The 18,401-nt window shown below is 41.3% G+C and overlaps 1 protein-coding gene across 4 annotated transcripts in view; it reads left to right on the top strand.

Annotated features, from left to right (window-relative positions):
- dennd1b (DENN/MADD domain containing 1B) overlaps positions 1-18,401 on the top strand; it is a 127,896-nt gene that overhangs the window by 32,799 nt on the left and 76,696 nt on the right. The gene's annotated exons all lie outside the window — the stretch shown is intronic.

The raw sequence follows: 18,401 nt of genomic DNA on the forward strand, positions 1-18,401 counted from the left end.
CCTTACTTTTCTTTCATTCTGTTGTTGACCAGATCGTTTGTGTGGATAAGATGGCCCTTAAGATGGCTAGTTAGCATGCTGTGTACAGAGGGATTGGGCCTTTTCCCTGTATACATAAAGGCTGTATTCACTGGCCTCATTACCAGGATTAGGGTTCTTTTCCTCCTTTATGGGGCTGGTGGCTGGAGTCCTCTGTAGTCAGACTCTGTCTCTTTCTGTGGCCCGTGCTGGCCAGCATATGGCAGCAGCAGCCAACAGTCTCCACAGAGGGGCTCAGAGCTCAGCGCAAGGCCTCCTTTTGTTTCGGCCGTTATTGTTGCTCAGCGTAATGACATTTGTAGGCCGTACGATTGGGGTGGAGGGGTTAGTCTACCCCAGGGGAGAGGGAAGAGATGGAGAAAGATCGAGAGGGATGGAAGGAGGGGGGCGAGGCAAAGACATGCAGACTGACAGGAGTGTGGATTATGGAAATATGAATTGATTTTTTTTTTTTTCTGTTCTGTAGTAGAATAGAAAGCTCAAAGGAGAACAGACTGCAGGCTAGCTGCCACACTGGGGTGTGCTGTGGAAACCTGATGTGAGAGGCACTTGCTCCCTCTTTCTCTTGCTAGATGGCCTATTCCTCTGTGGGCTTCTAAGTCTGCTGACGTCATGGTCATCCACAGATGCTACTTCTTTAAAGATGGAGGACTGGGGATGTGAAAAAGAAAGGGAAAGAAAGGTGGCTTAAAATGTTTGTATCTGGTCAGCAAAAGTGACATTCCACTTCTTCTTCTTAAAAATAGATAGAGATGAAAATAGGTCCATTCCCTCTTAGATCTCATCCCAAAGTTTTTTGAAAAAACTGCATATTTAAAATGCACTCACAGTCAAGTTAGCACCCACACAGGAAAGTTAATTAAAGCTTACCACAGAGCGCTGTGACTTCTAGAAGGCCCACTTATTTGTTCAGACCAGAGAATATGATTGAATAGTTATTTTAAAAGCAGATCTTTTTGGCTGGGTAGTATGTCATTAAAATCAAACTTTTTTTTTTCTACAAGGATCAGATTAGAGATTTTGAGTTTTACCCTTTGCTTATAGAAAAGGCCCATGGTAAGTACATTATTTAAGACAACTTTCTTTTGTAGGTGACAGCATTGCGGCCGACTGGTTAGGTTAGCACATCTGTCAAACAGTCCGGATGTTCTGGCCTCTCGATGTGGAGTGTGCATGTTATTCTTGTGCTTGCCTGGGTTTTCACCAGGTATTATGGTTTTGTCCCACATTCCAAAAACATGCATGGTAGATTAATCGAAGACCCTAAAGTGTCCTCAAGTGTGAATGTGAGTGCCAGTGGTTGTTTTATACCTGTATATGCTCAGGAATTGGCTGGCGACCATTTCTACATGTACCTCGCTTCTCATCGAAAGTTGACTGGGATAGGCACACCACACCCACGAACCCAGATGGACAAACTTTTGCTTTTTATTTTTTACTTCTGTGATTTTCTTTATATCGTGAAACCCGTTAAGCATTGAAACACTTTTTCCCCAGCATTAACTTGATTCAATTTATTTAGAATTGTTCTTAGTTAAAACGAAAACATTTTTTTGCACATAATGTAAAAATTTGTGCTTCCTCTTGAAAATATTTTCCCTCTTGTTTAAATATGGATTCAAAAATAAATTAATGAGAAATTTCACATAATAAAATGAGCCCACAAACTGCACGACTGTGCTGGTTCATATCTACAAGTGTTTTATCCCATGACATATGAAGGCTTGTACAATAGTGTTTTCAGCCGGGGTACAGCCGTCATCTTTGGCATCTTCGGCAGGGTGAGGTCTGTGTTGGAAATGTACACACCTTAGGTGCTCGCTTTGCATTTCACTATGAAATGCTATCACACTTTGGCAATTGTCAGTTTATTGCTGCTGCATTTTTCTCAGCAATTCAGCTTGCCGCGCCCAGGTCAGCAACCACTCATAAATATAACTTCACTTTCACCATTTCAGGGACAGCCTAATTGCATTGTCATGTCCCTCGGCCACAGCGGACAATCTGTGATTTGGAAGTTTGCTTTTCAATGTGTTTTATGAGGTGTAAAATCCAAATATTGACATGCAAATAGCGAGGTGAGACCACTCAGTTCAAGCCTTAAAGTTTGCAACCGTATAATTTTTTGAGATAAAATAATCAACTTATTCTTTCCACATGCTTACCAGATAGCAAATAGGACACAAAGTCAAGACATACAATGGGAGGCGGAAGGAGAGAGTAAAAAGTTCCCTTGAGGCTGGGACTTTGGCGTAACACAGGATTGCTCTGACGTGGTTCTCTATCATTACTGACTGCATGACAACCCGTTATTGGTGGTCACAACTCAATAATAACCTTCAACAGAGGGAGAAAGGTAGGGGAAAGTTCAGTGGTCAAGGATATCAGGGTGAAAAACAGAAGACATACATTACAGATATTGACTATAGGGAAGGAATATTGGTAGATGAGTCATGAAAAGTCTTAAAAGTTTACTTTCAGGGTGCCAATGGATGGATTCAGAAATGGAGAGCAGTGTCTGCATGTGGACACCTTGGAAAAGGATTCAATGGATTGGTATAGAGCAGGGGTGCCCAATGCGTTGATCGCGATCGACCATTCGATCTCTGAAACAGTTATTGTCGATCGCAACCACATGCCAAAAAAACACCACCAACTACAAACAAAAAACCCCATCAGGCTCTCATCAATCTCATCGCATGATTCAGGTGTGGCAAATACATTGATCGCAAGGCAGATTGGTTCAGGTTTGATTTGACCATTCCTGTCCTCTTCTGACATGTCACTATGTAAAGGTGGTTCTACAGTCACTCGCACGACGGCGCTCGCACGCTATCGCGCTCACAAATTTGCAGAGTCAAGCACGACCCCCCCCCAAAAAAAAAAAAAAAAAGACAATAGACTGTCATCCACCTCGTCGCTTGATTCAGGTGTGGCCAATACGTCGAGCGTACGCACATAATACCCCGTTCTAGCAAGCCGTTCTCCTATTTACGGCAGCGTCCCCCCCACCCTAGTCATCATAAGAAGCTGGCTGCTTGAAAAAAAAAATCTGGGCACCCCTGAGTTACATTGAAAACATTTCTGGGATATAACACAGGTAATGTTTCAGTATCTAACTATAATATGTATGAGATTGTGATTTACTATGACTTGATCTAAGTTCTAATGTCAGAGTAGTCTGTCCATAAAGCTAAAGGTGAGCTGTCATTTTCCCCGTGGTACATGTTATCTTGAGGTTGAAAACTTTTTCCCTCTACATGCTTTAGGAAGATATAGGTGGTCTACTGCTAACTTTCATCAATGGATTGTCAATCGATACCGCCGTAAATTACGCTAGATTATAACAGTACATCACGATTGCTGACAGGAATCTTTGTTACAATGTATCGCTAGCTTGTTGCCACTAACGCCGATTATGTTGAACTAAACTTTCAGCATTTTCAAAACATTGCGGGTATAGACCGTTCGTGTTTATTTCTTGACCGGCCAGTGCATTTAACTTTTCTTGAGATAAAGTTGGTCAGATCAGCAATTTTTATTGATGAAAATTTTTAAATACTATTTTATATCATGTTCTACTAATATCAGCTGAAATTGGAAATGATCATTTCTGAGTTTGAAATTTTGGTTTATTTTAGTTAAGTTTTTTTTTTTTTAATTTTCAGTTATTTTATATTTATCCAGTAAATTATTTTAAGGTCTTGAGATTCCATCCCTAATCACACCCGTGACTTTATCTGCAAGCATGACTGACCACACCCGTACATTTTTCAAATGTGAGTGACTGGTTCTGTCCATCTCTTGCTTTCTCCATGGCTGTTGCTGCAGTGTATCCCCCTACTTGTCAGTTAATCATGAGAGGCTGGCTGCTTGAAAAGGTAGCTCTTGGAGCAGAAAAATTTGGGCAACCACTGGTATAGAGAAACATACTAGCATTTACAGTCTGGTTATCTTGCAATATTTGTTGTGTGGATGGATACTGTAGCAGATGGAGAGAACCCATGCAACATTCAAAACAAAATGCAAATAATGCTACACAATAATTTTAGAGGGTCATTAAGGACAACATTTCTTGGTATCTTAATTTCCAATGGCTATTATTCCAGAGAATGATCTGCAACCTGCTGAGTGACCTCTTTTGTATTTGTTTACAAATTAGAGCTAAGTTTTCTGAAAAAGTATAGAATGAACTCGGGATTTTCTTGGCCCAAACCAATGCCTAAATCAGACTGCAGGATTTTAGCCCAGATATTGGCTCGATTAGCTAGAGCTGCTGATTTTCTAGATTAGGCTCAAGATATTTCGTCAGCGAGACTTTGTTTTATACACTTATCATTATGAGGCTCTCCTTGAACCCAGGCAATTTCTACCGTTAAAATGAATGGAAAATAATTAATCCATTCCAGTCCCAGAGCTGAGTTATATCTTGTATTTACGCATTTCATTCAAAAGAAATACTGTGGTACCTGTACTTACGAACGGCTCTAGTAACAAAAAATTCAGGTTATGAAACACCTACTTGGAAAAATATTGACTAGTTATGAAGGAAAGTTCAGGATACGAAAAGGAAAAAATGGGCACTGGATTCGCACTCCCCAAGTTTCACCAAACGTAAACATCCTGTGTCTTAGTTTGTGTGGTGCGATAGAGCTGCACTCCCATTGGCTATAACTGTAGCATCTTCCTAGCATCGCATTGGATAGGAAGGATGTCGATCTTTACCCATGATGCTTGGACACTCGACTGTCACCGCATCACGCTACCACTTTCACACGCTTTGTTACACGGTAGTGCACATTAATCCCTTAGTCCCTGTCCGCATCACAACCCTTGTGTTGGGGAGGTTGCTCCCCCAACAGAGCAAACTGCATAACAAGATCTGAAAAAAAAAGCCATAATCATTTTTGGCTAATATTTCATTTTTGTCACGTTCTATGGAGCCACAGTGAGAACTAATTTATGGCAAAAACAAAGCTGCAGGACTTGAAATATGGGCTGCAGGGAGTGAACAATGTTTATGTTGTGTGAGAGAGCACAGGTCTGGTAGTCTTGCTGGGGTGGTTCTCATGGCAAATGCAGACTAACTTGTGCAGGCATTTACCACCAACTTCACTTTGCCCATGACACAGGTCACCATCTTGATCACTGTCTGAAGTCTGACACTATTATAGTCATAAAGCTGATTGACTTGTGACTCCCCCCACTCAATTGCTGCTCGATTAACGAGTTGCCTACCAACTGACCTCACTCAGTCAAAGTTGGTCTAACCACTCTTCCTTTTGGACGCTGGGCACTGGCTCCCATCATGGATGTTTGTTGAGCAAAATGGTCCACAAACTTTATATTGCCACCTGCAGACTCTCCCGGTGCAGAAACAATTTTGCTGATGACACAGCAATGATGGGGGTGATCAGAGGAGGAGACAAGTCTGCCTACAGTGATGAGATCCTGGAACTGTCCAAGTGGAGCTCAGTAAAACAACTCGGCTCTGAACACCACAAAGAAAACGTAGATCATCCTGGACTTCTAGAGGTTTAATAGGGAGTGCATGGAGGTAGTCTGGAAACACCTCGGTAGTCAATCAAAAAGGCCTAAAAGTATCTGTTCTTCCTGAGGTTGCTCAGATAATACATCTGTTTGAAACTGCTCCTGGTCTGCTACCGGTCAATCATTGACAGTATTCTGGTGTATTGCATCAAAGTGTGGATTTCCCACTGTAGTTAGGCAGAACGGAAAAAGCTTCAGAAATTGGTCAAGACTGCACACTGCATAGGATCATCAGCTGCCTGCTCCCCTCTCTAAATTACATTTTCACATGCCGTTGCCTCGGATGAGCTTGAGACAATCTCAGGTCACAACACCCACACTGTCCAGCTCTTCTTTAACGTGCAAGCCATCACTGCACTGAACTTTGGTCGATTATGCCGTCATTAACCACTGCAAATTGAAACCACTGCAGCCAAGACACAATGACGTAAATAGCATTTGTAAATCCATTAGAAAACAAAGGGGATTTTTAAAGGCAACCTTCAGTCATTTGCGCTGTGTAGTTGCACGTCTTATTTTACACAGATGTGATATGAGACGTACTAATTTGACATACATATAGATAGAATTAAGATATTAAATTGATGATGATGATATGGGGATGATGTTTTTTGAATTTTTTTTTTTTTAAATTTCAGGAGCTTGGCTTGGGCCCTTCGTTCCAGTGATAGGAACTCTGAATGCTTTTGTTTAGCAATAGATTCCATGCTCCCGACTTTGTGGGAATACTTTAGAGCTTGCCCCTTAGTCTTCAAACATGAATGTGCACCAGTGCAGAAAGCAAGGTCCATCAAGACATGGCTGATAGATGATGATGCCAAGCCTTCTTGTCCAACATCTATGTGTGATCTCACACACATGCTTATGAAATAATGTTCAAAAATTCCCATGAACACACTCCTTAACCTTGTTAACAGTCTTCCCAGAAGAGTTGAAGGTTTTATAGCTGCAAAGGGGCAGCTATAACATTGACAGTCTGATTTAATATGCATATAAGGAAATTTGTAAATCAGAATCATCTTTCTTGCCAAGGTAGGTTAATTGAAGATTCTAAATTGCATAGTTGTCAATTTTACTGTGAATGGTTGTTTGTATTTATAAGCTCTGCGAATGGCTGGCAACCTGTTCATGGTGTAACCTACCTCCTGCCTGAAGATAGGTGGGATAGGCTCCAGCACACCCACAACTGTTGTGGGGAAAAGCACCTGAGAAGATGGACAAATGTAATTTAGCATAGACATTTGAAAAGTTTCAGAATTTTGACATTGATGTGTCACAGTAATGCTCTGTAGGGATTATTTGTGGACTTATTCTGGTTAACAGTCAAGAAATGCTTGACAAAGGGAGAAATATGACAGAATATATTATATGTCACCTCTGTAATACCTTTGGATTTATAAAAGAATAAATCCAACTTTCAAGGGATGATGTTTTTAGTCCAACTTTGTCAACATGCAGAATTAGTGCAAAATAATGTTTTGTCAGATTTTTCATTGCTATCTGCATGGATATATTTCTTACATGTTGGGTGTATGCTGTCACTGTGTCACAGGCTTTCGTCTTTTCCCTTCACTGCACCCTGACAGCAGTGTCAAACAAGGCCTCATATGATCTGTGTATGCCTTTGAGAATATGTGTGTGTATGTCTAGGTTGATAGTGTTTTTATTCTTCTCTCTAACCTTTGTCACCTCAAGATCCCTGCGGTGTTTCAGGGTCTTAACTAATGGACAGTCTTGCCCCACTAAGCTGGCCTTTGGTTCCGGCACTGAGCTGGATGCCTAACTAGGACCCTTTGTTGCTCATGGGTCCTGATAGTGTTGACCTCTGGGCTTGCTTCTTGGGAGATGAGCCATACTGCAGAGGAAGGTAGAAATCATGAATATGTTTTAATAGTAAACTGTCCTTTTCATATTATTTGCAGTGACATGGAAATAGAAAGAAGTGGTGACATTTCACTGTTCAATAAGAACCAGATAAACTTCTCAGGTGAACAGTAGTGATTACAACTCTAGATAAAGCTGACTTGCAAATGAGACTACTGCCCTTCCTATGCTAAGAAGGATTTCATTGAAAAGGTTTTGTTTAACATTCTTGCTCAGTCAAAAGGTCACAATTAAATGTGTCATTTTAGACACTGATGTAGACCAATATTTAGGACAAAAAAATGAACGTGCTTATGGCACTTTTATGGGAATGCATTATGTAAACCTTGAGGGCAAACAGTATCACAAGGTGTGCATAATTTTTCACTTGAATGAGTCCGATACCTTTATGATTGTTGGACATTGACAACAGCACATCTACGAGCATGGCAATATTTTTAATTGGTATAAAGTATTATCGGCGGCACGTAGGCGCAGCTGTAAAGCATTGACCTCACAGTTCTGAGGACCTGGGTTCAATCCTCGCCCAGCCTGTGTGGAGTTTGCATGTTCTCTCCGTGCCTGCCTGGGTTTTCTCCGGGCGCTCTGGTTTCCTCCCACATCCCCAAAACATGCAACATTAACTGGACACTCTAAATTGCTCCTAGGTGTGATTGTGAGTACGATTTGTCTGTCTTCATGTGCCCTGGAATTGGCTGGCAAACAGTTCAGGGTGTACCCTGCCTCCTGCCCGTTGACAGCTGGGATAGGCTCCAGCACTCCCTTGTGAGGATAAGATGGATGGATGGAATGGATGGATGGATGGATGGATGGATGGATGGATTGGGTGGATGGATGGATGGATGGATAAAGTATAAAGTTCAGAACCGTGATACATAGAAGATTGCATCAATGACGTGGAAAGTAACAACCAGTAAGGAGAATGATACAATTTCCCAAGCCTTTCTGTTTATTCCATGTATATCTGTCAGTGGGAAGTATACAGCTAAATGTTTAGTTGCCAGGGTTCCATTTCAGTGCTGAATTTCAGTGTATAGACTCTTTATCTATGTAGGTGCGAGCGGGCATCTGTGTGTCTAACGCCATGTGTTAGAGGCAGGTCCATATCAGGGTTCATACAGTCGACCTAAGCCCACTGGGAGCTGAACCCATAAAGTAGGGAATACCCCCTCTTCTGCTAGCACTTCATTAATGAACCCCATGGTTGTATGCTTTGGCATATGCAGCTCTCTTGGCCCAACACTAACAAGTGTGTATGTGAAAATGTGTGCATGTGCATGTGTTAGGGAGTGAGACATCTCACCCTATCATTTTGTAATATCTTCAGAGGAAGTGCTCGGCTGAGGCATAATATTGCTGTTCTCCTCTTTCTCAGCCCATCTGTGATGCATATAAAGGACATCAGCAGGACAGGGTATTAGCACTGAAATAATGAACATTCTTGTTGATGCCGTATATTTATTCTCTAAGCAGCTTGCACCCTCACCCTTCAACACCAATACATCAATTGGGGATGAACCTAAAATCAAATGAGTGCATAATGGCTGCCATGTCTATAACTCCAGTAGAAATTTATTATATGAGTAACTCATTAAGAGCTTAAGCATGAACAATGGCTAAGAGGAAATTATTCACCGTTTCATAGGGATGGGACTCATGGGAGGAATAATTATTGCTGTGCTGATGAAATTGATTCTAAAGTGATTAAATCAGTTGAGTAATCGATTATTAAACAAGGTGGATGAAAGGAATTGATGGCACCATGCCTCGCAAGATTGAAGAAATCAAGGATTTCCTGCTAACGGTCAGGAGGAATGATATCAAATCCGTGAAGATCAAGAAGAACAAGGACATTGTGAAGTTTAAGGTGTGATGCAGCAGATATCTGTTTAAGTCGAATCAGTCATGTCAAACCAACATTGCATCAAGACAGAAACAGTGTGGGCAAACATACTATAATTAAATTCATGGTACACTAAAACTCAAGCGCATGACTTGGCATAATGCTGGGATGTTTTCATACAACTGTTAAGTGATAGCACTTCCTTGCTAGGCTAGATGTTTTGATACCTGCCTGCGAGCCGTATTGTATTTAAAGCTGACTCCCACGTCACTCACGAAGGCTAGGCCCCACATTTTTAAACAGCACACATCCGGGTCGACCCCAAATGGACAAAAGTAAAAGTGTCCCCACATGCACGTTTAGAATTGGCATCGTTTAACTATAGAAAATCATGTTTAATCCTTTTACTCAATAAATCACCTCTAAAAATATTCGATAATCCCTGCCCTACATTTGTTGTGCTGGCAAACAAACTTTTAAAATTGATGATAATAATATTAATATTAATAATACAACATTTGTTATGTATATATATATCAAGAGTACGGAATTGTAATTGATTTTGTAACCGTAAGTCTCTCTATAGGACAGACACAGACGTAAACTTGACAAGTGTTGGCAAAGTGTATGGAGAGGCCAGAAGATCAATCTGCCACCTTAAACACCTCCTGAAGAAGGGCACGGGCAACATGGGATGCTGCTACCCAAAATAACTTCAGTCACAGCAGACTGTGTGTACCAGAGGGGTCACTGATGGAGGGATTTCATCAATTCTAGAAAGACAAAATGCCCTCTTCCCCAATTCCCCTCACAGAGCAGCTTGGTTGGAGCCAGTGAGAATGTGAAAATGTAACACCCCCACCCCGTGTCAATTTGAAAGTGCACCACATCGGTTCATACCACACACACACACACACACACACACCACACACACACACACACACACACACACTCAAGCAGCTCTGTTGCTTTGGTCCGGCTCTGAAGGCCGTTCTTATTACCGGCACATAGTGCAGGTCAGAATGGCAAGCCGGCAGCATACTATTAAAACCTAATGAAAGGAATCTCTGCAGGGTCTGTGGTCTGCAGCGGCCAGAGGAGGCTGTGCCTTTCTGCCTATTGTTCTTCTGCTCCTCTCCTTTAATTCTGCATTCTCTGCTATGCCAGTCCCTGTGTTTGGCTTGCTCTTGTTCCATCTTACTGGCTTTATTCAGTTATTATTTAGGGTCCACTAAAATGTGTATAACAAAGAGTGGAAACATAGAGGCTACTCGGTTACATCGGAGTTCCGTTCCTACGGAGTCGGCATAGCCCGAATTTGTACATAGACTACTGTGCTATAGATGAGTCTGACTGTGGTCTTTTATCAGAATCATCTTATCATTAAGTTTCTAAGATTTTATTTCCCAAACTAACATATATCCATTTCTTTTATAGAAATTATTTTCTGGCAAGATGCAAACTGGTATTGCTTAGGGTTGTCCATCTCTCCAATGAAAGGCAATTGGATAAATAGCGCCTTCCATGGGGTGCAATAATATTCTAAGATGTGGACATTTTAAAGTGGCGTGATTTGATTCAATTCGATCCATTGAGATTATGATTTGATTGTATATGGTACGGCTCAGTTACTGAAGGTATAACGGAATTAGGTTTTTGTTGAAAGTAGCCAATCATTTTACAAAGGGAATGAACTTGTCAGTATTGTGAATGTGGCAATTCCTTCAAAGAGATTTATCAGAGATTAGGTAAATAGATTTGTAACTTTTTAGACAATTATTAATCTATAGCATTATTTCATATATATTTAGAATTAGGCCTGTCTTTTTATGTGCAACATTTCAATCACTGCATGCTTATTTTAATAAAGGGTTTATGCTTTTCCTGTGACTCACTGATTCATTTGGTTTTGGTTCATATTACATGACTTCTCACCTCCCCGCCAGGAGAGAAATGGTGCTCTGTAATTGTCACACGGTTGCATCTGAAGTTGACACAGTGGCTGTAATTGCCATTTGTTTTGGTTGGAATTGCTGTTCTTTGACTTTAGCCTTAATTTTGTCCTGCAACTCTGCCACACACATATTAGTGAAATGCTGTCGAGTTGGAATAGGTTATTGGTCGTGAAATGTTTTTATCATGACCCAAAAGCCCTCATTCTCCACAACAGAGTATGGTCTTAAATCTTTAACAATAAACCGGGTTATTGAGGCCATTCTTACCTTTGCTCTCACTGAGGTGTGAGTGAGTTTTGGCCGAGAGAAGTCTTGTTTTTCTTTGTCTTTGTCCATCTGTGTCTATATGCTGGCTGTGCTAGCTTCTTCGTTGTCTGCTGTCACACCAAGTGAGTGTAGTGATTTGCCGTACAACCAGTGTACTCTCGTGCCATTTTACAGTCTTTTTTTTATACGGTGCAGCTCTTCTTATCCGGTACTTCATTATTCATTTAAAGTCAGAATTTCCAACACATAGTCCACCTTTTGCCCAAAGTTAGCTGGGATAGGCTCCAGCACTCCCCCAACCCTCGTAAGGATAAGTGGCATGGAAAATGGATGGATGAATGATGAACTTTAAATTTGCTGGAGCGTTATGAATAATTTCCGAGTCTTCCATTTTTTTCCCTCAGAAGCTCACACCGCTGTCTGTCTTGTGGTACCAGGCCATCACAAGTTCAAGCTATATTGAGAACGATAAGTCAGTGAACTGCGGCGCGGTGGAGCAGCCATAGAGCGTTGGCCTCACAGTTCTGAGGACTGGGGTTCAAATTCCAGCCCTGCCTGTGTGGAGTTTACATGTTCTTCCCATGCCTGCATGGGTTTTCTCTGGAAACTCTGGTTTCCTCCTACATCCCAAAATCATGCATGAATTGGAGACTCTAAATTACCTCTCAGTGTGATTATGAGAGTGAATAATTGTTTATTTCTCTGTGGCCTGCGGTTGACTGGCAACCAGTTCAGGGTGTACCCCGCCTCCTGCCCAAAGATAGCTGGGTCAGGTACAGCAGTCCTGCGATCTTTGTGAGGATAAGCCGCAAAGAAAATGGATGGATGGATGTTGAAGTTTGATTAAAGTGTCCTTTTTATAATTTTTTTTCTTTCACCATTAGTCGCCCATTCATTCATTTTACATTATGGTTTCCCTCACTACCATTATATTTAATTTGTCAACATGTCTTTCATGGTTTTCTAGCTCTTTTCTGGCATTTTAGCTGAAATATATGCAGTCTTTGAAACATATTGGTTTTATATGTAAAAAAATCGCTGTAGGACTCCTTACGGGAACGAGAGATGTATTGTAACTTGGTTTCAAATTCGTTAGGGTGCAGGGGCAGCACAGCCTAAATTTTGTCCATGCTTGAATAGTGTGTAAATAAATGGACACACATCTAATGAATTTGTCAATCGGATTCTAATTGTATCAAAGGTTCTGATGTAATTTTATTTGGCTACCCTCTGTATTTATTGTTCACCCCATCACTTTGATCCATAGACTCTCAGGTTACAATTCTAACGCATTCTAATTCAGAGTAACCTGGTAGTATTTGGAGATCTCACAAGATTTTTTTTTTCCCCTCAAAGAAATTAATGTTAAAGATGTACTATATTCTTATATTCTTGTAAACCAGGACCTTCACAGCAAGCTGACAAAATTGTGTTCCAAAATCACAATTCCTGAAACATTGTTTATTAGCACTTTCACTGGTTAAATCTTAGGCAAAAGTCAGTGGTACTTGAAGCACTTTATTGCGTTCCTGAAAACTGGTTGTACGACCAGATATTTAACTAGTATTCATTTGGCCACTAGCTATTTGTTTGATTTTATTTTTCTTAAACTATACAATAGTCTACTGTATTTATCATGTTTTCTATAAAACAGGTCCTATAAATAAATAGTGAAAAGTTAGAAGAAAGCTACCATTCAATTCATGTAATTATAAGAAATTAATATTGCACTACATATACACCATTATTGAAATGTAAAATTACCAATATCAGGATAGAACATACTGTCCATACTGAACAGCAAGTGATTTATTTTTAATTTTTGTGTGTGTGTGTGGCATTGTTTATATCTTCCTTTTCCCAATGTGGTTTTAATGTACCAGGCCTACCCATCAAGATTTCATGCCATCATACATTTTAACTCTGCATTATTTATTTTTGCAGTCTTTCTAAAACCAAAGCTCAGCTGTCCTTGTGCCTTTATGCACTGCAAATGAATGCATATCCATGCAAATTTTTAAAAAAAGGAAGGCTGTGAATTTGAATATTTTGCTTAAAGCTGCACCCAGGTCGACCCTACCATTCGACATTTGAAAGCAGAATGTCTTTTTGAATACTGAGGCTCTCTCTTTGTCATGTTAGCCAGAGGGCCTGGATGAGCGGACCAGCACCGGCAGGATGGGCAGGCATCGGATGGGTAGCTACGCACAGACAGACTAATTGGGAAAGAGGGGGAGAGGGGGTTGAGGGGAGAGAGGAAGGGAGGTGAGAGAGGACAGTGAATGGGGGACAGACAGAGGATGTGAAGGTAATTTGAGTCTACGGTTTGATGTGTAAGAGGCCATGCTGGCTGTCATCAGTTTTAGAGTCGATGGCTGGATTTGGTATTATTGCCAAATTAGAATTAAAAAGCATTTTCTTGTATCCAAGGTCAAAAAGATAAGGCTCAAGTTTAACCCATATTGTACATATAAAAAAAACCTGAAATCTGAAGTCTGTACATTATGAATGGGATTCTTAAGGCTAGTCAACTAGATAATCTGACTACTATTTGTAAATATGGTATGATATGGTCAAAACACTGCACCTAAGAATTCTAAGGCTTTGTCTGTAATGTAATCGTGATTGCAGAGAGATTGGAACCACTACAACACTCTGTACTGGTTTAGTTAATTGTAACAAAGAAGCTTGATTGTTTTATTAGTAACACCACCAAAATTGAGCTCAGTATGAAATAGGGACAAGGATTTACACCCCAAATTTACTCACGCCTAAAGAATAATCAAAAGAATCAATCTCATCTCATGTGGTAATAATTATTTGTTTTTATTCCTGTAAAAAAATGTTATTTGATGAGAATACATACTCATAGTCAAGAAGTGAGCATGAATTACATGATGTCTGAAATGATTTCTCATTTAATTTGGATTTTACGTCTCTTTTAATGTATTTCCGCACGTGGTGAATGAAAAGTGGTAATCTTTGGTATGGGGCATAGTGTATTAGCTACGTATTTTTGTGATAGGTTTGTTTTTTGCAGTATTACAACACAAACTGCACGAAGTGATAAAATAAGACAAAAATTAAAGCAGCTGTAGGGCTCACTCTAACACAATCAGAATTCTTCATCAAACCAAATGACACACAATTTTAGTAGAGAAATAACACAAGTGTGCTTTTTGCATCTAATATTGGTAAAATTATGATTACAAATTTGTCTGCTGCCAAAATCAACTTCTTTGTGGAGGACTCAGGAGGCCGAGCTGTCCTGAACTAGGTTAGGCAGCAGGCTCAATTGAACTGCCTGCAAGTAGCCTGGGGAATATAAAGCAGGGCAGAAGCTTAAAGTCTGAGTCCCCCAAGGGAGGAGTCCTTGCTGCATGGGGAGCGAGGGGCATGAACTGAGTTCCTTCTACCTCCCTCCCTTGGCCACTGTATCTGCACACTGAATAACTTTTCATCACTTCCATAGTTTCGTATGACATTCACTATGTCTGTCTCTCTGTCTGCTTCACTCTTCCTCAGTCTTTCACACCCGCAGTCCATTAATATTTCTTTACCATACTCCTGTTTCCCTTATATATAGAGTATTTGAAAGCCCTTGGTGAATTTTGGTCGTGAAGTTCACATTCAAAGTGAAACACCAAGGTGAATGTTGTCAAAGATGAAAAATGTTAATAAGCACCCGTTTTAAATTGAACGTCTTTTGTATTTACCTTTTTAGATTTAGTTTTTTTTCTTCATTTTATATGATTTTGAGTGTCTAAGCTTAGGAGTGAATGTGTGTTAAATACAGACATAATGGGCTCGATTTGTGTTTCTCTCCACCATTTAATTCAACCAACCGTAGTCACTCCTAAGATAATGTGGGTGAGTGACAATGTAATAAGTTAAGTTTAGGCTGCTTCCCCTTGCTGCAATGTTGTTGCTCTTCCCAGTTGTACCATGTTATTCTGCAGGGGTATGATGCAAAGCTGCACAGGGCTGCTGGTGTAGTGTTGTGGTGCAGCGATAGCAGGATGGTCCACTGGGGGAACCTAGAGCATTCTGTCTCACTGAGTGATATCCCTGTCTCCACTCACGATAAACAGCACACACGCATACCAGCATCTGCCAACCAGCAGCACATTCCCATCTCACTCCCCCTGCCACCTTCCTTGCAGATCTACAAATATATTATCTGCCTCTTTTTCTATTATTTTGGGAAAATGGTAAACAGAGGGTATAGGTATGTGAGGGCTGTTTGTGGTGGGTGACTGAAGGTGCTGTACAAAACTGTGGAGGAACTCCTTCCTTTGTGCATCTTTATCACAGTGGGGCTGGATATGGATATAAAAATGAGATCCAAGATAGTTATCAATAATATACTGAAAGTGTTATGAAGGAAAAAAAATGCTTTTTTGTAGCATTTACAGAAAGTTGGCAAATCAAATGAGTACAGATTTATTCACTTGTGCCTTTCACTTGCCAAAACGCGACATTGCTGTGCCCGAAGTACATGTTCACGGGTGGCGGGGTTGCCACATGAACAAAATAAGATGGGCGGTGACATCCGCATGACAGCTACAACTGTTTTCAAAACAATGCGCCATGGACAGTGAGCACTGGGGTTCAAACGTCACATGCTGGTCGCTGTTGGCAATGTTCCGCTTGTGTTACACCTCTGATACAGCATCGGAAGCTCTCAAATTCCCAGGTCAACTTTAAACCCACCACACTTCCCCGAAGCTATCAAGTATAAATTAATTGTTTTAAAATCTGTCAGTCATTTGGAATTGAATGGTATTTGTTACATGTTCGTATTGATTGTAGTTTTATACATCTTGAAGCATGCTGGGGTCATAAATTTTACCATGTGAAAACAACAAGGCAGAATTTTATTTTCTCCCCCAACTATTTTACTGCTGCTTTATAGGAAGGATTTGAAATACATACGTCACTGTACCCCAGCAGCGTTGGTGCCCTCTGCTAGTCTAATTTTAAGCACAGCCCTATTGCCTAACTTGATTGCCTTGTTATCGACTTCCACATGATTGAAGGGCAACATAACCACACCGAAAATGTGAATGGTGTTTTTATTTGGTCCTGGTGATTAATACATTTCTGAAAATGTTCATTTCTTGAACAGATAATGGTTACCTGTAATGAAAATACACTTGAATCCTTGAATACATCACTGAGCACTGGTGGAAAGAAAAGTAGGCTTGATTTCTAAGCTGATTCTTACCAACATAAAATGCCAGTTTCTTTAATGTCTAAAGACAGAGGATTGCAAATGTCTTTACAATATATGATGTCAATGTACCTGAGAATGGCATTCTTATGTTGTTGTAGCCCTTAGAAATATATATATATATATATATATATATATATATATACACCGCACATCTTCTGTTTCTATGTCACATTATTCACACGTACAAAGGCGCACGTTCCCGATGGTCCTGTATGAGATCTGAGTCTCGGCAGTCCCTCGACTGTCACTCAAGCACAGGTACCTGATGTGGGCGGGGCTGTGACAACTCTCAAATCTGGCAAGTCAAATGTTTTTATTTGCAGGCAAAGCGAGTCCCAGTGTGTGTGTTTGGGTTTGCGCACCATATGCAGTACGCCAAGGAGGGCTCTCTGGAACATATTGGTGCTTGTACATAGTGGTTAATAATAGTTACAAACGCACACAGCGATGGCAGCTCTGATGTGTGTGACAGTTTTACAGCCGCACGCGCCAAGACACAGACACACATGTACACACACACACACACACACACACACACACACACACACACACACACACACGCAGACCTCCTCTGCCACCCAGCTCTCTGTCTTTGTTGACTTCTCAATTCGAGCACACATTCTGAAAAACAGTACTCCCCACCAACCTCACCTACCCTTTGCTTCATTTGGGCACATGCCCACAAAATATATAGGCGAGTCAAACTCCACAACCCAGACACCATAACGCGTACACTTATACAAATGTACAGTACATGCTTAATCCCCCATCCATGACAGTAAAGTCCTTGAAGCAGGCAGGAATTCACATATCATACACTCAAATGCACACACACTCGCCCCCCACTTTCTGTCATGGCTCATTGTTGCTGTTGCTTGTTTGTCTGTGACAGTGCTTGTGTTGTGCTGCAGTGGCAGCTTTATGTTTTGTTAAAGGGGGGGGGGGGGGCGCTTGGTTGGTTGGAGGAGCACTGACTGCTCCCCATGGCGAGTCCTTAGCAACAGTACACAGCAGAGCAGCAGACACCCAAACTGTCATCAGGATCACTTTATGGACTGAGTGAGAAATGGCAGAGTCGCAGCCCAACTCTCAGCTCGGACATCTCCCTTCAGAGCCGAAAAGAGACAGACCTTGGACGTAGTGGCCAAGTTTGGCAGAGATGGCAAAATAAAGGAAGATGAGTGAGGCCAGAGCAATCACCAGGATTAGTCTCTGGGCTTGGCGGCAGCTGAAAGAGAGGTAGACAGGCTGTGACACAGACTGTGGAAAAGACCCCACCGCCCTGTACCTTTTTGAGCCAGGAGAGTCAAGAGTGAGGGGCACACAGATAGACAGACTGTGGACCCGATGCTGGGTGACTGTGCGGCTGTTCTGGTGCGGCTCACCCATATGGTACTCTGCTCTGTTCCTGCTCCCTGTCTAAATCCATATGCTGCCGGTACAAAAGGTGCCCCCCACACCTCTTGCAACCCCCCCCCCACCTTACTTGAAGAGCATAGAGACACTCCCTCTCTCCCCCTCCAACCCACAAGGGAGGTGTTGGGAGGTAAAGCCCCGAAGGCTTGTACTCCCCATCACCCCCCTACCTCTTAACCCCTCTGAGCTGCTTAGCCCATTGTCGCTACAA

This window comes from Syngnathoides biaculeatus, chromosome 7 (assembly GCF_019802595.1).
Source record: "Syngnathoides biaculeatus isolate LvHL_M chromosome 7, ASM1980259v1, whole genome shotgun sequence".
Lineage (NCBI taxonomy): Eukaryota > Metazoa > Chordata > Actinopteri > Syngnathiformes > Syngnathidae > Syngnathoides > Syngnathoides biaculeatus.